Genomic DNA, 20640 nt, shown 5'->3' with positions numbered 1-20640 from the left:
CACACTGTGACTCAAAGCGAAACCCTACCGCTATGGAATTGCAAATCATAAGCGCTTCACCCGAATGCCCATTTTATCATAAACATGACCAATGCCTGGCTTCAAGCCTGAAATATTACTTTACCGAAGAGCGGTATTCGTAAGGCCCTGTGCCGGATGAGCAGACCGTGCAGTCAAATGACTATCCTCACGACGAATGAATTTCCCTCGTGGAAACCGATAATCCATCATTGATCACCAGTAATCCTATTGCGTGATCTTACCAATTGCCTCGAAAGTGCAATTGGCCCCGAAGTTTTCTTTTTTATTATTCAAATCGACTTTCGCTCCTTGTTATTCGCCATTTTTTTTCTCCGTGGATGACTGCCTGGCCATTCAGGCCATTCTGGAAAGAAGCCTATGAAAAAAATTTTTATCGTGCATACGCCAAATAATATTGATCTAAAATAGGTCCGACGGTATACGAGCACAAGCAAGTGCCTATAAATGTGAATGGTTCAAGGGCAAAGAAGGACATGGCACAGAGCTAGAACACGATCAGGGAAGCAGGTGTGAAAACGAATAAAAGGCTAACCATCAGGCCGAAAATTGCTCTGTCATACAGATGCTGTAGGTAATGATCATTTATCTGTCATATGACAATTAAAAGGAATCGGGGAACCCTCCGCAGTGTCTCCTTGTCTAAGGCGTCGTGCTGCTGTGCCCAAGGGCGCGGGTTCGACCCCGGCCGCGGCGGTCGTTTTACTGATTGAAGCGAAGAACGAAGGCGGTTGTGTGCCGAGATTTTGGCACACGTGAAGGATCATGTGTCTAAATTAATCCGGAAGCTTTTACTACGGCATGCCTCATAATTTAGGTGTAGCTTAGGCGCGTTAAACTCACAAAATAAAAAAAAAGACGAGTCGTGGATTCTGCGTTGCGGTCGGCCATCTACGTTTTCCACAGGTTGTAGAAGTATACGAAAATTTGTTCAAACGCACCAAAGCCGCATAGTCATGACGTGCTGATGCGAGATACCACGTACCGGAAGGAATTAATCCACGCCTGTCTGCAGAATCCTTTGGAGAACGTCCCAAAATAATGGGATATTCGTGACAAAGAAGCATCTGAAAATCTACCATTCAGTCAAGGCACAATTATGTGATGTCTAAAGCCGCCACGTCCCAACCACGGCAGGCTTTAGTCCTAACTGGGTACGCTTTTGTGCGCAGCATGAAGTTCATGGCGTCTTTTAGAAGGGAGAGGGGGAAGTGGAGGAGGCTAGGGGCGTTACGTGGTTAGGACGGCAGAACTGCTGCCGTCATTCGACCTTGTATGCAGAGAAGCAAGCATATACGTGGCCAATTTTTATTATTAAGGGCCTTGAGGTCGGTGCGCATCTCAGTATCCACAAAGATTCGATTCAATCACCGCGAGCTGGAACGGGCTTCAAAAAAAAAAAAAAATCTGCTTTCGTGCTATGAGAGTGACAGCCTTATGGTTCAATCTGGAGAAACATATAAAAGACTTATTTAATGATGTTTATTCCTTCGCTTTCATTTATTCACAGTTCCCTGTCTGCCTGGCCCTGTCGTCGAAGGCAGACGAATAGGAGGTCCTGTTCCTGCTCAAGGTTGCCCATTCAGCCCCACGTGATTTGCAAACAACACTGATAACCTCGTGATGTCGAAATATTGCCAATTTTTAAACGCCGCTCACAGCCACATCAAAGGCGCACCAAAAGAGAGTTGTTTGTGATCGCGCAAGTGTATTTCTTTCTTTTTTTGCAGAAAAACGCTGTTGCGTGAGTTTCAGGTCGGGCCTGCTTCAAGGGGAAAAAAGGATTCGCCGTGAATGGACCTTTTTCCAGTAGTGTAGCCACCTCGCGGCGGCCGCCCAAACCAAACTTGGGGAATTATGGAAGAACAGGCCCCCTCTTTTTTTCCGCCTGCCACACGCAGTTGAGGATGCTGTCCCAGACGCCACGCATTGTTTTGGTGGCTGAGAAATTTCTCGATGGCAGTCGTAGCGCGTACCTGTCGACCATTTTCGAGTGTGTTGAGCGAAGTGGAGTGGCAAACCGACTTTAAAGGTCGGCCAGCCATCGCCGTTGGGGAGTTGGAGCGGCATTACTGCCCCACGCAAGCTGGTTCGTCATGCGAACGGCAGATGCGGCGTCGGTAAAACTTTCTAAAAAATCTCAAGCCACAGCCGCCGTTCGAGCGGTTCGCGCAGTTTGTCGCATCATAAGGGTGGGCATCCCGCAGCAGGTGCGCCTTCGGAAACCTACGTAGGTGCGTTGCCTCTCGACAGAGACACAGCGATAAAAACCGCACCCGATGAACTACGCGAACGTTTAAGTGAAAACGCTAAAGCTAAAAAGAATGAGAATTGAGAAAAAAAAAAAACAAGAAACCCAGAGCTCAGAAAACGGAGCAGCAGATAGCTGGCTCAGCGCTCGCAACTGGCTAATTCAATATGGCGTCGGTTTGCTTACATTTGGCACACAATAATCGCTGATTGGTCACTGGAAGCGACAGTAGCGCATGCGCAGAGCGCTACTGGAAAAAGGTCCATTGTTCGAGGTACTCTTGAATCCTCAAACATTAAAAATGGAAGGTATACCGCGAATTCCTGCTGGTAAAATGAGCAGTGCTACCCGCGCTGTCGTTTTGGCAATCCTGGAATGATATTAAAGCCACCGGGGGACCACATGAGGATCAGGGTCGACAGTATAATGGCACGGCGATATTTTGGTGTATGTCCTACCCTAGTTAAGCCTAAAATTTAAGGCGCAGAGGCGTGTATAGAGGCTGTATGCACAAGCGGAATCGTTCCTTGCTAACTAACATCGACGGTTGCCCAGCACACGTAAAAAAATTACGCAAATTCCAAGATATATCCACGTTGCAGTTCTGATAAAGTTGTTTTTAGACCCGTGCTTCTAAGATAAGGTTGCCGCAACTTTAAGTGGGAGTAGGTCAATCGCGAAAAATTGATTTGGGAACAGCTAGCTATGTGTATAACCGGTTGTGGCAACAGTTTTTCTGTGGGAGACGAGCCAAAAACGCCTTCGTGCACGAGATTTCGGTGGTCGCTAAATAGCCTGCAACGATCGTGAGCTCTCTTCTATGCGGCTCGCTTCACATGCCTTTGCAGCTTTGGCGTGTTAATTCCAGTTCGAACTGATGAAATAGATACAAAAAAAGCTGTAATAATGAAAGCACTTTATTAATGATACCAAACAATGAGCATAATCAGACTTCGGTCTTCCAGTTTGTTATTGATTCACTTACGGAAATCAGTTTTAATTTCGTATCGTGCTTCATCAATCATGTTTTTTAGTAGTAGTAGTAGTAGTAGTAGTAGTAGTAGTAGTAGTAGTAGTAGTAGTAGTAGTAGTAGTAGTAGTAGTAGTAGTAGTAGTAGTAGTAGCAGTAGTAGTAGTAGTAGTAGTAGTAGTAGTAGTAGTAGTAGTAGAAGAAGTAGTAGTTAAAACTTTCGTTTTCATTGCAGGAAATTGGGACCGTGGTTCGAGTTGGGGAATGGATGATTAGAAAACGGGGAATTACAGTAAATGCAAGAAAGAAAATTCCAGCTTCAGAGTAAGTCCTTCCTAGGAACTGCGATAAGTTTCTCTTCGTCTTTTTTTATGTGAAAAATATCGAAGCACTACTAGGTACGCTGCCTATTTTTATGCCTGTAAAAGGGGAAAGTAAAACAACGTCGGTCACCACAAAACTTGGCAAAGCGTATGTTTCGCTTCCAAAGTCGGTAGGCTGCGCTTGCATTATTTCTGCGAAGAGTGGAGAGTAAAACCCGGAACAAGGGGGATGCTTGTCATTGTGTGCACGGCGCCAGGGCTATAGATGTTCGCTTGTAGGGAACGGGGATAGGGGATAAACAAAGGCAGAGTAAGCCGAGCGTTACAAGAACCAGAACGTCTATCGCAATCTACTTCCTGCACACTTTTCCCAAACCGCGGGGAGAGCAAGAAGAAAATGAGAGGGAAAGAAGCAAAAGGAAGCAATCGAGTTCATCTGCGTGAGCAACAACATAATGGGCCCTGGCCAAAGCCAAATGGGGCTCGCCGGCAGGCCGCATTCGGGCTGTAGTAACAAAAACGGTCTGTCTCAAATGGCTTTGCAAAGTAATTAGAAGATGCTTATCGGCGCCGCCGCCACTCCGTAGCTGAGAGCAGACAGGGGGGCGGGCAGGACCATATGCGCACCCCGACCACTGGTGAAGCGCTGCGTGGTTTAAAAGCCGTTTGCGCTCGATTATTGAACGCTGCTCCGCGCGCAGTAGGGCATGTGGCGGGTTTCAGCGTTTGAACATGGTCGGTCAGAGGCTGATAAGCAATTTCAAAGAGCCATACTGAAGGAGCTAAGAGAGAGAAAAAAAGAAAATCGCGATGCTGGAGGCAGATCGGGGGCGCGGGGGGGGGGGGGGGGGGGGGGGTGTCATCATGAAAGAAACATGACGCTTTGCGGGACATCTGAACCAAGAACGCCGCTATCCTCGAATGTTCTAGTGCGCGTTTTCTTCATCGCCGGAAAAAATTTCCACAACAACGACGATGGGCAAAAAGATTACCGCTCTTCTCCTACACTTCTTCTAGACTGCTACGCTCTAAGTCACTGCTGTGTGTCGTCAACACACGCCTGGCTTACCAGTCACCACACGCACCCGAGAAAGACCTGGCACTGCGTACAGCACCACTGAAAATTGCAGCCTTGGCTGTGGCATTAAATGGACCCTGCAACACTTTCGATAAGCGCTTTCCCTCTTTCATTCGCGTCTGGAACCACTGAGAAAGCTATAGTTGTCGCCAGCACGGAGCGGCGCAGCGTGATTTGCTCGTCGAACCAGATACGGTTTCCATTTATGTATTGTTGTCGTGGCTTTTTTTTTAAAGTTGCTATCGAAAAGCGTTCATTGCTGCAACTGAAGGAAATCCGGCCAACAGCGGCTACATGGCCTTAGTGAGGTAATTCGAGCCGTCGAAGAACGTCAAGACCGGGAAAGAGAGAGAGTTTACAATTTAACATCTTTTAAGAGAGTTTACAATTTATTTGATGGGCATAGAGCCGTATTTTTGGGTGAGGTACTTTGCGGCCCCCTAATCTAAGTACGGGGTGTGTTGGGTGACTACGTTCTGCAAGCATTTAAGATTTAAAAAGAAATGTTGAAAAAAGTGTTGCAGGGTCCCTTTAAATGCGTGACACTGAACATTGCGCAGTATCACAACGCACGTCCTTTTTTAATTGGCTCGCCCTGTCTAATCACAGAATTTAAACTTTCACCAAGATTAACATAGCAATGAAGTATTTTTAAATGAATGGACGCCAATACTCACAAAAAGGGAAAGCAAGAAGTGAAGGTTCAAGGTCATTGTTGTTACACCGGCAGCGAGTTATAGGTACCATTAAAGGGCGCAAATGAAGAAAATTGTTGTTCGCTTCGCTTCGAACAAAGCGAGGTGGGAAACCTCAGAAATTTCTGACCTCCTGAAGTTAGCACCAACACCAAATGGTGCTCCCTCACTATGTGCTGTGAGGTTGAGAATATTGTAACTTTAATCTCAACCGCTGCGTGTGAGGTTGAGTGAGCTGAACGTTTGAGCTGAGGTCAGTATTATTTCTAAGTTCAGTACGCTTGCAAATATTTATACGTGAGCAATTCAAAGCCCACTAGTAACCGTTATGGGCCATCGCAAAGTACATAATAAGTGTCAAGCAATATAAAACACCCCCAAAATATTTTAACAACACAAGGTTATGATATTCTCGCATGATATTCTACGGCGGAGCTGTTAGGTCGTCGTCCGGAAGGCGTGACCTAAAACAAGCGGCTGCAATTCTCACAGCGGCCCCCGTAAAAAGAGCGCTAGAGATTGTGCTTTCCCACTTCTCGCTAGAGTGGCTCCGGAAGAGGCGTGCGCTGTGTGGGAGTGAGGCGATGCAGTGTCTAAGAAAGATCAGAAGGACAATGATGACGTGTTTAAAGAACAGCGGAGAATCAAAGACAGCCCAGATAACCAAAAAAACATACAAAGCAGGCAGAAACAACAACAAAAATGGGGGGGGGGGGGGGGGAGATGGGAATGGAATCGAAAACGTCGTTAGAGACGTACAGGGCAGGCAAATTTGTTATCAGTAAGGAAAATCTCAATAATACCTCCTTTGCTTTTTTAGGGACAGGACAGGTTGCTTGAGGAAAAATAGTTGTGCGGGGAAGTATACTGGAATTGAGGGGGCTTGTGTGACCTGCGGAAAGAAAAAAAGAAACGGCTCGGCACATTACGTTGGAAAGCGATTGCATCCATCCAAACCAATATGAGGTAAATATTTGATTTCCCCACACAATAGCGCTTGAAGGTAATAGAGAAAGTATACTACAGGCTGCCGAGTTGACTAAAAGAAGACTGAAATGCTGGTGGAGGAAAAGCAGAGCGGGAAGTATAGTGGGAGAACTGCTGCGGCCTGTTCGAACAAAATTTAGTTTGAGCCTGCCGCTGACAGCAGCGCTAATATTGATGGAGTCGTAAAACAAAGGTTTATTACGTAACTTCTTTGATGAGATCACACGTGTCCACTCTCACATTTCAGCGAATTAAAATGTTATCTCTCTCTCTCTCGCCCACATAGAAAGGATGTCATAATTAATCTACCGATCGATCGATCGATCGATCGATCGATCGATCGATCGATCAATCAATCAATCAATCAATCAATCAATCAATCAATCAATCAATCAATCAATCAATCAATCAATCAATCAATCAATCAATCAATCAATCAATCAATCAAAATGTGTTCAGTCACGTGACAATCCTCGGTGGCGACGCGTACTCTCTCCGTTCACCCTCGTCAGCTCTTCTACGTACTGTGCGCGGGAGCACCCGCTGTAACGGTGCCAGGGGGTGGCTTACGTGACATTTCGTTTAAAATGCTCCTCGCGTTGCACGTTCATTCTTGATCTAACAAAGGGAAGTGACCTAGAGGATGGCCGCGCACGAAGACGCGTACCGGGAGCTCCGACGTGTTCGCGGCGCAAAAAGCGTGGACAGTGCTTCGAGAATGGATGTGTGCCATGTAGGAGCGTCGTTGCAGTATGCGGACTCCGCTGTACATGCCCGCGAAACTGCTCCAACGCGAGAATGCCTCTGTTCTCGTGTACAAATCAGCGGTGTCGCCAATGAGTTAACGCGTGGTGTGTTCGAAAACGGTTCTGCTCGTGCCGTCTGCGCCCTTTTGTGACCTCACGAACTGTCATGGGTACCGACAACCGCAGAGATGTTGTAATCCCACCCCGCCCTGTCCGCGCTGTCATTTCGCGTCCGGTCGCGTGACCACCTCGTAATTTTTCGGGTAGCTCTTCCCTTCAAACAATACAAGTTGGAGCCGAGCATACTTTGAACTTGATACGTATTGCCATCGCTTTCATTTGGCGAAAGGTTTTCCCGGGTAAACGGTGGCGGGAAAACTGTCAGCACGAAGCCCGAAATATTTTGCGTGAGATTCTTGTGGTGATTCAATCACAAAGTTGCTAATAATTTTAAGCAATACCTAATTTGATCTAGGTTAGCTGTTTGTTTGACTTTCGCGAAGTGTATAGTGTCGGCAAACATAGTTTCTATTCTTTCTGAGTGAGTTTGAGGTGACTTTGGTGATGAGGTGAAGTTGAAGTGAGGTCCATGAGGTTCCGGCGATGGTGAGGGGAAGTCCCAAGCCAAGCACAACTTCAATTGTAAGGTTGCGGTTGAGGTGATGTCGAGAAGCCTGATTTGAGTATGCGGTGAGCTCTAAGCTGGACAGGCTCTTCGCCCACCTTTGTTTGCGCGTAACCGAGTTCTGTATACACAAGATAGGCAACTCATAAAAAATATAAGGGTCAGTTTGTCTTTTGGCAGGACTTGGAACGACCACAGAATGTAATTGCAAGAGATGTCTTTCCATATAAACGCACACACGCACGCACGCACACACGCCCGCACGCAAGCACATAGGTCGAAAAGAAGGTTCCTGCTATTACACTACAAATGTTCGTGAATTTGCTGTGCCACAGCGCGCCTGAATAACCCATCGCGGCGTCCGCGGGGACAGATATCTGGCAAAGGGGTCCGAGATATGATCTGAATAAAAAAATGTGGTCTCCGCTGAGATATCGCGCAGCGAAAAATCACCATGCTTGCATTTCGCGATGTCACAACGCAGGCAGCATTTTTCTGCCTGCCCATTCCTATTCCTCGCCTTCGTTCATGCCCCTGTCCTTGGTATTCTTCATTTACCGATTCCTACTCCTCCGCCCCCATTTAACCATTCTCTTCCCCTCGCTACACTTATTAATCGTCTCAACCTCCTCTGTTCCCAATCTATCTCTCTATTTCACTCTCCCTCCTATCCTTCCACCCTCCCCTACACTCCTCTGTCCCTCTCTGTCTCCTCTAATCCAAACATCATCGCCGATTCGCCCTCTCTTCCCTCTTCCTCACCCTCATATTTTCCCACTCCTATCGCTATCCTTCTCCTTCTCCTCCTCCTCTTCCTCCTCCTCCACTTCACAATTCCCCTCGGACTCTAGCTCTCCTCATCCCTTTCACGCTACCCTCATTTTCCCATCCTTTTCTCCCTCCTTTATTCCCCTCATTCTAAATATTCACTTTACCTCGTTCCCTTCCCGCTACATTCTTCCCCTCACCGATCATTGACCCACCAATTACCAGTTGTCTGTAACACGAGTGCAGGCTCACCTGTAACCTTTATGGCTGATTCTAGTGTCACTAAATAAGGTTTTTGTAGTGACACTAGCTGATTCAAGTGACCGACATAGACAGACTTTTCCCGTTTGGTAGACTTTTCCCTTTATGTCGTCTTAAAAGGACAAGGGGACGTCCACTACGGGGCAGAAGTCCCTTCAGTGGCTTACTCGCTTGTAGAACTTGCATGAGCCGAGTCCATTATATGGTGCTGAACTTCCTCACCTCATCGCGCAACATGGTTTTCTGCCTCACCGGGCTCTTCTCTTCCTGCCACTGTGTATCCACACATGTGTTTTCTGTCCTTCGCATTACATGCATATTCAAAGTCAACTTTATCATTTCTTTATTTTAGGTAGAATGTCCTCTAGAAAATAAATTACAGCTCCTCAATGATGCACACCTTTTATCTTGATGAGTGGCACGTTAAATCTTTGTTTTCATATATATATTTCTTTGCTCTCATCTAAATGTTGTATGAAGAACCTCCATAGGACGCCAAATTTCTGCGCAGTAAGCGTGTGATGGTGCACCGCGCTGCGGGGTTCCGAGAACGAAGGACCAAAATGGGACGCTCTTGTACCCTTTTCACCTTTCTTCTAGCGACTACTCAGCCCATTTCCCAGAACGTATCGCCCGCTACTCCTATGGTCACCCTACCCATCTTTATAACCGCATACAATGACTGTACACGTTCTTTTCAGGGACATATATATATAGGGACATAAAGCTAAAGGGCTATAATATAAAATAAAAGCCCAACCCGTACCACATACGTATCACGGGTGACGCCAATTAAAAATAAACAAACTGGACCAAGGTCAACTAGCGTTTTGACGAGAAGGAAATACCCACCGAAGTGGAAAATAAAAGGGAAAAATGCTACACAGCGACACCACAGCCAGGAGAGCGGGCCCGGGGAGACTCCCCTGATCTCCCCTGGGACGGTAGCAGGAAAGGTTGGGATAAGGGATGCGGATGGTGGTAATGAGGAATGGGTTATGGGAAAGAGGGTGGGAATGGGGACAGCGAGGTTTTTGTTCTAATCCTTAGATGTCTGACTCCTAAAATAGGCCTGAAAACTCAGGATGGGCGTCAGACGGTTCCAATTGGAATTCACCGGACCCCACTCTAGGTTCCAACCATCTGAGCTCCGACATCGAAGAACAGGGAGAACCTGCGACGGAGTGACGACACCTAGTCTCCGGACCCCTTTCACAACCAGCCCCCCGGCTAACACCCACCAGATCCCCCGAGTACTCAAGAGACACCTGCCCAGCCTACATAGGTACTAATCCCCCTCGTCTGGACGGTTTCGGATACTGGTAAAGCTAACTGTCCGACAGACGGGGTAACTGTACCCTGTACGCATCCGTCGATCCCTATATGCACCTGAATCACCTATCTCCATAGGAAGGCCTATGTGACTTATAGGGTTTCGGTGGACCTCTTATGTGCTCCTATGCCAACCACTCACCCACCAGGGAACCCTCCCCATACGGGCAGCAGTCATCAGGTGGAAGGAGTAATCCTTATAGAGTACGACCAGCCCTACTCCCGATACTGAGGACGAGAAGCTTCCCTACGAAGTGAGCCAATCCCTCTTTCCTCGGTCCTAGCAAGTGCGCGCCTCCTAGACTGGTCGCTACTAAAGGCCAGAGACATTGGCCATCATAAGCACCTATCGAAGGCCCTGGATCCTGTTGTCCAGGAACCTTCGTGTCGGCAGCGAGCAGTCGTGCCCGCGTGGGGTGACTGCGGCGGTCCTTTAATAAAGGAACCTTTTTCACCGCTTTTTGCCAAGTTCCCAGAGCAAACCTCGGTAGCCACCCAGGCTGTCCGGGCCTGCCTCCGCGTCCAGCATTGGCTCTGGGGCAGGAACTGGCCCATACAGTTCCAGGGAGTCGCTGCCACTCCCTTGGGGTTTTGCATCCCCGGGTGAGACCTGGCCCTCACCCACCGCTGCCGTTGGCAACCGACCAAAGCTAGGCAGCCGAAACCGCCTTTGCCCAGCCAGCTGGCGGGGGGGACCACTTTTCAGGGACAGAAGTAATCTGCTCCTCATTACTTCCGAGTGTTCCATATGCAACCGCGTGGCGTAGTTTCTTTCTCCTATTAGTTTGAGATTCCGCGGAGGTATAGCAAATTGCATTTTCCTCCTTCATACATACCCGTATCCGTGCAATAATGCAGTTATGTCTGATCAGTGTTTAATCACGAATCCAGGAGAGTGTAGCGACCCACGCTTCTTTTGCCATTTGTTCGCCAGTGTGCCGTCGCTCGATATGGCGCTTTCACTGTGGACAGAAGTACGTTGCTGTTGCAGCTTTCAAGTGGCGCCTCCGTAATGGGGATTATACGCAGTTTGCCAAGGCACAAAGGGAAGTACTGAAGAACTAACGCTGACTTGAAAAGAAGGCACTATGATCTATTTCGCGCCAATTTCTCTGTGTCAAGGAATGGGCTTTTTTCTCCCCTTCGCCGCCAAGTGCTGACGTTTACGTTGGCAGAGCCGACTCCGGATGATGACGGAGTTCCCTTTCGTTGGTCGGTCTTGCTTAGAACCGCTAGAAAACAAAAGAGCGGTAGAGAGAGCCGATGGGCAAAGAAGAATAGGACGGGTGGAAATCAGGAGATGGATGCCCCATGCGTGCAAGCTCTGAATTTGCGCTCCCGGCCGTGGAAAAACTGAACGCCTTTCGGGCGGCATTGGGCGCCGCGTGCATGAGCCAGGCGAAGGCGCGGCGGCGGCGGCGGCGACAGGAGGAGGGCCTACCTCGGCATTTTTCTTCCTCTAGCGTTGCCAATGGGCGCCGTAACGAAGAAATATGTGCGCCACTTGAGCCCCTCAGACCCACCTCTTGGAAATCAGTGATATGCCCCGGCAAGTGAGATGGATTGACTCCTTTGTCTAGCTGCTACTCCGGAGGGCATTCAGGTCGGCAGCGCTGGCCGCGGCTGCTCTGCCATCGAGCGTGAAACTGTTTCCTAGGCCAAAAGTGCCAGGGATGCTCTTGACGGATGCTTTCGACGCAAAAGTGTGCTTGGGGCGGTTCCCTGAATCTCGATGTGCGTATATATGGAGGGCGTAAGTAGTTGAGCTCTTCTTTGCATGCCGTCTGCCCCATTACGCACGCAGACTGTGTTTTTGTCTTTCGCCTTCCTCCTTCTATCATGATTCACCTCAAGAACCTGCTGTCAAGGCCATCTGCATTTTACGAAGTATGTGGGGCATGATTCTAATTTTTAGCGCGCCTTTTGTAGGCGCCGATAACCCACTAAAATATTTGACAATACTAAACAAATCACAAGAGAAGTGATGTCCAAGAACTTAAAAATTACCGATCCACCCAACATATTTTCTGTTGGTTGCGTAAAACTTGTTTACAAAGGGGAATGTTAACCGCATAAGCGACGACTCCTATTTATGGCTACCGAGGGAACAGGCTGGATGGCACGGATAGCACGGATAGCCGAAGCAGCGGTGATTAATAGCAGTATACAAGCAACTGAATACAACATTACCACGTACCAAGCAGTTTGGTCAGTTTCGCTCAAATCGCTCATGCTTCCCCAAACTCCCCTGTCATTTGCCGTTCGAGATCACTAAGCAAAATGTTTCTCCATTGGACCCGTGATCAGTATTTACGCTTCACTGAAGAAAAACATTGGCCGAGGCCCCGCAATTGTTGGCGTCGAACGATTTTCTCGCGCGTAGCTCGCATGCTCCCTTGGAAAGCGGTACTGCCACCCCAAGTATGGACGAGTAGCACAATCCAGCGGCAGCCAAGAAAGAAGTTGCGCGCGTCAGGCCATTTAAGCCCTTCCGGTGAAACCGTGTTTTTGCTAGTTTCAACCTTATTTAAAAAAAAAAAAAAGCCAGGTGTAAGAGGGGTATAATAGTGTTCTCCGTGAGCTAATCTATCAACCTAGAGAGACTTGCATTTTAACTTCACTGTCATTTAAAGTTGTGCTCGAGTATATTGTGCGGAAGTAATATCTTTTTATTGCTGCAAAAGCCACGATGGTTAATTTACTGGCACTTGGTTTTATGAAGCCTTTGCATTCCTAATTTAAGTACTGAAATTCGCAGGGAACTTGGCCTAACAATTTTATTACTGTACCGAATTATTAAGTTCATTTAACCAGAGTGTCTGTTTTGAATTTTACGTGTGGGGCATTTTTTTTTTCTTTTTTGCTTCTTCAGACAGATGTTCCTTTGACTCCCTGCCTGCATTCCGTGAACAGGGAAGTCAGCCTCCACATCGATGGCCAGCGTTCCTTGACTGCATCATCTTTACTGGGAAGACTGTGTAGTCTAGCTGTTTGCATCGTTCTGGGTTTTCAACATTCAATATCCCAAGAAGGCACACAGAGCTCTAACGTTTGTGGAACATGCCTTTTTGGACCTTGCCAGCACCAAACCACGTGTGAAGGATTTAGAACTAATTAACTTTTCTCGCATCAATATCGCTCACTAATATTTTATTTGTTTTCAATCCTGTAATCATTGGATAGTAGTCAAAAAGAATTCCGTATTATATTTCTGACTTTTTCTTTTTTTTACTGAAAAGGGGATATTTGATGGGCCGTTCTGTATGCTGATAATACAGCTATGTTTCAGTGAAGCAATAATATTAACAAACTAATTTAACTTGAAACAATTATCTAAATAATATTGGCAACTGGTGCGGAATGAACCAACTAAAAATTATCCGAAAAACACGAATTTCATGGCTTTTTGTTCTCGCTCTAAAGAAGCTGTCGCGATACCACCCATTCTGTTCTATATCATTGCAATTAACGCGTCAGACTCGGTCACTTTTCTTGGCGCATTTGTGTCCTTATCAAAACGCGCGGGTATTTTCCGCAGCATATTTTTCGTTCTTTATATACTCATTTATCCATAGCCATCTCACTGCTGTCTGTCTCCTACATCATTTATCTCTTGTGCCTTTACCACCTACAAAATGCTCGTTACCTTTCAATATCAAATCGTTGCACAGCTCTCGCTCATTTCAGCACAAATTGAAAAATTTTTTTGTTGTTGTGAACCACTGCAACCATTTTTTTCTTCACTTTGTGTACTGAGTACTGATGCGTACTGAAAAGTTCGGATAAGTACTGACGCGTTCTCGATCCTCTAGTATTATATAATGATTTCAATTACCATGCGGTTGTGTTTGTGCGTATCTGTTTTTCAAGTATTTCCAGTTCTTGTACTAATATTGTTTCTACAATTTGTTCAACTAGCACACAGCTTTCGCTCATTTCACCAACTGATTTTTTTTTTGTTGTAAACAACTGCAACCATTTTTTTTTTCACTTTGTGTACTGAGTACTGGTGCGTACTGATAAGTTCTGATAATCTGATGAGTACTGACGCGTTCTCGATCCGATAGTATTCTATAATGATTTCACTTACCATGCGGTTGTGTTTGTGCCTATCTTTGTTTTTCGCGTATTTCCAGTTCTTGTAGTAATATTGTTTCTACGGTTTGTTCAACTAGCATCGTATGGCTGTCTTCAATTCCTAATTGGCGTGTTATTTAGCCATGTACCATTTGTGATTTCAATATGAGGCCGCCATAAGTATTTATTTCGGAACCTCCTTGTGTACACCATGTACCATGTAAACTTGTCTGCGAAAGTTCGTTTGAAATAAACGTGAAATCGAGAAAAACCGTGTGAAATCAGTACTCCCGCAGGGAACTAGAAATTCTCCCTTGTGGCCTTGAAAACCTCCTTTCGGAGGGCCTACAAACTCCCCAAGCTTTCGTCAAACTCCATTCAAAAGAAGTAAATGCTTCCCTTGAACCTCCTAAAAACGCCCCTAAACTAACATAAGTACTTCCAAAGGGAGCCATAATAGGCTCCTATTTAACCGCCTAAAAATTCCATAAACATCACTTAAAAACGCCCTTCAGGATGTAAAGAATACTCCATTTTGACCTCCTTAAATTCTCCCGAACATTTCTTAACACTCCCTAAATACCTCCTTTCTATAACCTAAAAACGCCCTGTTTTGAGGAGGTAAACAAAACCTCCCTGTTCCATGTAGTAAAAAAACTCCTACAAGGAGGACCACTAGAGGACAGGCGAAAAAGAACCTCTAGGGAGTATATGGGAGGAAAAAAAGTTTAGAGTGCAGGAGGGGCATCACAAGAAAAAAAAAAACATTTAGGCACAATACACATGGTACACTAATCAAAATAGTTTGAACAAATACAGGAATGCACCAAAGTTACAAAAATACGCTATACACGTGGAACGCTGTTGGAAATAAATTGTACACATACACAAGAATGCATCGAAAACGCAAAACAATGCCATTCAGAATTTCAATAGTTAAAGGGAGTGAATATTGGTCACAGCCGATTCAGTTAGTTTATTCCAATCTGTAATTGTACGCGGGAAAAAGGAAAACTTAAAAATGTTATAGTTCGAACGCTGTACGGAGTCAGAGATTCGACGTGTCTATGCCGTGTTTGTCGGGAAGTTAGTGGCTGAAGGAATTCCTCGGGTTTAATTGAAAGTTTGTTATTTTTAAGCAGGAATAGAAATTTTAACCTTTGAATTTGACGGCGTGCAACTATCTTCGAAAAGTTGTCATTGCTAATCACTCTCAAAAACCTTGATTTTCGGCCTAGGCAATGAACTACTTGAAAGGCGGATGAATACAGAAATCTTGGACAAGTTGTCAGTGCTAATGATGATGATTTCAGGTTTAATGGCGCAAGGCCGACAAAGGCAAACAGCACCATGACAATCGTGAATGAGATGAGAAAGATTTGTAATAAAGGTACTAGATTAAAAATTTTCTTAGAGAATTGGTGTACAGGGCCATATTAAAACATAATGAGTATACTAAGAGAAAGGGTGCCTATATAAAGTCACATTAGAACACAGTGAGTAAAAGCACCTAGGGTGTAAAGCCTCAGGTTCCGCCATTGTTTTGCAACACGTTATGAGCACAGGTGAGGTTATGGACAGTAAGACATGTGTTTTAAAAAATCTACGTCTGCAAGGTAGGTAAAAACTTTTTTGTAAGAGAACATGGGATGGTCTGCAAGAAATAATGAAGGGTGCAAGGGAATATTATATGTGTAAACTTTATTAAAGTGACGTTTCCTTTCAATGTGGCACATCTTTCATTCAATAAGCACATGAAGGACAGATAGCTGCCCCCCACATCGATGACACCGCGGCTCGTTTGTGTCAGTCAACAGGTATGAATGTGTGATGTGTGTGTGGCCGTTTCTAAGTCTGCATAAGGCCACTTCTATTGATCTAGCATGTTTCTCAGAAGGAGGTTTTTCAATTTTAGGTTTAATGACCTGTAATTTATTGCTTATTTCTTTATCCCACTGTTGTTGCCAGTGCTCTCGCAGCTTCCTCCTCACATAAGGTTTGAGGTCTTGATATAGAACCAGCTTAATATCTATGCTTTCACGAAGGGCAGCAGCTGCAGCACTTTGGTCAGCGGCTTCATTTCCGGCAATGACACAGTGGCCCGGAACCCAGCACACTGTGACAGCAAGCTTGAGACTAAAATACGAGTACAGAGCTCTTAGAACACCACTAAAAGTTGGGTTTTTACTAGCCTTCAGAGATGAAAGCTTTGTAACAACACTCAGCGAGTCGGTGTATATAACTGAACTCTTAATTTTGTTTTGGAGAATGTCGTTCAAAGCTAGCAGGATACCATTTGCCTCTGCAGTAAATATAGTAGTGTTCCTGTTCATTGTTTCGGACAAAGTGAATAGGGGGCCATTTGCAGCACAAGACACCGCTGAAGAAGTATTCGAGCCATCTGTGTAGAATTCAGCTGCCTTGTATTTGTCCCTGAGTGACAGAAAGTGCTGAGTAATAACAAAGTTTGGTACATTTTTCTTTTGTATTTCTCTGAACGATGTGTCGCACTGAATTGGGCAAATGTCCCACGGAGCAACCAACTCATGAATGGAGGTGCAGTAAACTTCAGCAAGAGGAACTTGTAGGTCCTTTGAGAGGCGTGACCCTGCCATAGGGAAGGGTGGTGCTATGGAAGGTCGATTTTAAAAAAGTTTATTATTAGTGTTATTTTTCATAATTGCGTTCAAATGGTGTTCCTTCATACACTCTTAGTCGCGTCCCGGATGGCGTCCTATTTATATGCGGTGGGCAGTCTCAATACCGTGATATGAGGCCCTGGCAGACTTCTTTTCCGTGACAAAACCTAAGGTGGTTGCAGCACGCTTATATGCCGCGCCAACGGCCCGTGTCACGGCTATAAACTAGCAGACAGCCTGACGCCAGCAATAAAATAAAAAAAGGGGGCAATCGTGAAGTTCCGAGCGATATGTGTGGCTTGCGGCACATGCGCGTATTCCTCCTAACACAATGGCCCGCAAGCTTTCTTTGCGGTGGCCGACGACGCGCGCCCGACGACGCGGTCGGAAAGCCGAAAAACCTTCTAAAAAATCTTGCGGGCACATGCGCAGTAGGAGTGGAAAAAAGGTTGCGCGCGGCGAGTTGTGGTCCTGTGATTTGTCTCCATCGCGCACGTGCGGGGAATTGCGGCGCTGAGCAAGTTGGGGTCCCGCGCTTTGAATCTTGCTCTGTGTAGTTCGTACTTAGTTCCGAGCGTTCACACTTTCTTGACCACGTTCGCTTCGGCTGACATCAAATGTGTGCTTCGATGTCGGTGTAACAGTGGAAACAACTGCGAATGCGATGGGTTTATTAGAGCCACCGGGAACGCAAGCCAAGCAGCGGCGCCATGTCAAGCCGGCTGGTGTGTATATTGCGGGCATAGCCCGGTTGAACACGAAAGGATAGCTGAGTCCCTGGATTTCTGTTTTTTTTTTTTTTTTTGAGTGGTGGGGGGCGCAGACTGTAAGAATTAGTGTTTGCAGACAACTAGTAAGGGCCACGAAATTATGCTTTTCGTCGTCGTCGTAAGAAGCCCGTGCCAAAACCGTTATCCGATACCCGGGGCGGTACGGTAAATTTGACGTGCTTTATAAAGAGGATTCAGTTTCCCAGTGCGGCGGCCGCTTTGGGATCCAGGTGAAAAATAAAAACGCTTGTTCATGTGAGGTACTTCCGTTGCCGTAATGACTACTGTGGTGCCATAAAGAAATTGCATTTTTAAGCGCGTTTCATTGTCCAGGTCAAGACGCACAAAACCGAGTTCGAATTTCGTATTTTTCAATATTCCATGGCCACTGCTTGTCATTTTAGGTAGACGTAGCAAAAAGTTAGGTAACCTTTTTTCGTAACTAGGTTTTCGCGTCGTCGTTTCGGCTAGTGACTTTTCTAGCACGTTGGAGTAGTCTGGATTCTGTGGCGATTTGTAAACTTCATTACACTACGTTTAAGTGGTAAAGTTTACACATAAAGCAACATTCATAAGTAACACCAGCCGCCATCTTGTTGTGTTCGCCACGGCTGTCGTCTGTCTGGAGTGTCAACTCGCGGTTTGCAGAAACATGATAGCATTGGCAGCGCAAACGCGGCGCGTCGCCGGCGTGGAGGTCGCTCGAAGCGGTGGCTTCTAATGTTGTTACAGATTGCGCTGGCGGTTGCTCGGTGCGCGCAGTTTACCTATGCTTTAGCAAAAGATATTGCTAGCAATTTTGTTCGATCTTTGATAAAATGTTTTGCGCCATACTATTAGTTGATTGTTTCATTGACGTGTCGGCGTCAAATAAAATGATGGCAACGTTTTCTCGCGCGCCTTTGCACTGAAAAAGCGCTCGGCCTTCCTATGTTAATGAAGAAAACGTCCTTTTGGAGCGCGTTTGAATCTACAAGCAGTAAGAAAGAAATAATTGCCTAAACTACAGCGATGCACTTGCCTGTTTATGATATTTTCACATATCTGCTAACGCGTTGGTGATACTTCTGCTGCGCCCCTTCAGGTTATACTGTTATACTGCCGATAAATAACGTTACCATTTTGTACCTGGTCACTTTTCACCTGCCGTTTCTTTTTTTTCACGCAGTGCCAACACAACAGGTTGCTACCCGTGACTCAACGTTTTTGAAAAGTTTACAACGCTGTTTCCATTCCAGTGCGATGAAATTCCAGAAGCAGCAACTCCCGGGCCAAAGATTGTTTGGGGCGATTCTACAAAGGCCATCTACATCATCGGAACTGGTGTAAAGGTGCCGTCAAAAGTAATTGGAGCACGGGAGCTGTGGCCGAACCGCATAGGAGCGCCGTGTAGCTGCACCGGCAGTAAACGAAAGGAGCAGAACACGCATGCGCGCCTACCGACGGTGATAGCCCATCTATAATTCTGAACCCATTTATTTTAACCCTGCTTCGAACAAGTTAGTCGCAGCATACTGGTCTCAGCGATGGCGCTGATAGCAGAGCTGGTATCTGGCAGCGTCGCTCACACACTTTCAGCGCACGCAAGCTGCTGGAGAAGCGTCGGAATCTCAGGGATCTGAACTGACAATTTTTCTTTTGTAATATTTTTAGGTGGGTATGCTATCAGCGCCATCGGTGAGACCAGTGTACTGCGAATAATTTGTTCGAAGCCGCGTTAAAAGAAGTGGGTTGCGAAGTATAGACGGGCTATCACCGTCGGCAGGCCCGCATGCTTGTTCTGCTCCTTTGGTTTACCGCCGGTGCAGCTACACGGCGCTCCTATGCGGTTCGGCCACAGCTCCTGTGCTCCAATTACTTTTGACGGCCCCTGTACCTGGACCATGATTGAAACACGGAGAATGTACTTTTTTTGTTTGGTAATATATTACATTAAGGACATGAGATACCCGTCAGCTTTAGGCCAAACGGTGGGCGTTATACAGACAGTAGCCTGCAAAAAAGACGAGTTTCCTCCCTGTCTTGTAAGCAGCAAGCTGCTGAAAATTCCATAACTGTAAACAATAATTTTATATATTGACAGGTAGTTATTTGCGCTTCCACAAAAAGATTTTCATTTGTGTGTTCCAGAAGGGCAATCTGCTAATATTTGTTTTGCTATTTCAGTACAAGTCTTTTGTGCTCACATTTGTATTTTGGATATCAAATAAAAAGAAAACATCCTTCCTTCGACATGGTGTCATTTATGTAATTTTCATCTCAAACTTTTGCATGCTCATGAATTTGATAATGACAAAATACTTAACATTTACATACCCAACTCAATTCTCTGTTCGCGCCCCAAGCTTGTTTGAGTAGACTATCACATCATTATCTGGATAGGTTTAAGGCATACAAATACTTGCTTTACAGCTTTGCTTGCAACATGCCATTATGAATACAGGGAGTTTTTTAAAGCAAAGCTTTTTACCTCTACCCCCCAAGGGTTCTTTCGCGACCGTTGGTGTCAACAGAAAACTCCCGCGAACAAATAAATGAATATATTGGCACCGCCAGGAATCGAACCTGGAACTAACAGAATAGAGCCCGTTGTCTTACTGATTTAGCTACAAGCCCACGCGGAGGCGGGGAAGACAAGTGGGGCACTCACCAAGCACATCTACGGGTTTAACCCCTGCATTCTCGCTGAAGGCCACGTAATAGCGATTAAAGGAAGCTCACACCAAACCATGACATCTCACTTCTAGTACGCCAATGTGCTAAAGCCTGTGGCTTCCAGTGTTCACGTAAGAAGTCTCAGCTCCTCGTCGTCCGCCCTCACGCCAAACGACACCTCAAGGAACACATTCAAATACTCCTTGACGGCCAGGCCATCACTCCAAGCCCCAGCATCAAGATCCTGGGCCTACATCTCCAGGCCAACACCAAGACTGACGTATCGTTGCAGCGCCTCAAACACAGCACGAATCAAATCATACACATGATCAGGCGAGTTGCCACCAAGACGCGAGGCCTCAAGAGATCCGATACCTTTCGATTAATTCAAGCTTTTGTTCTCTCGCGAATCGCTTACGTCAAC

Source organism: Haemaphysalis longicornis, unplaced genomic scaffold, assembly GCF_048455015.1.
Source record: "Haemaphysalis longicornis isolate Haplotype H1 unplaced genomic scaffold, Haemaphysalis longicornis Haplotype H1 scaffold_1, whole genome shotgun sequence".
In the NCBI taxonomy this organism is placed as follows: Eukaryota; Metazoa; Arthropoda; class Arachnida; order Ixodida; family Ixodidae; genus Haemaphysalis; species Haemaphysalis longicornis.
Note: the sequence above shows the minus strand (reverse complement) of the source record.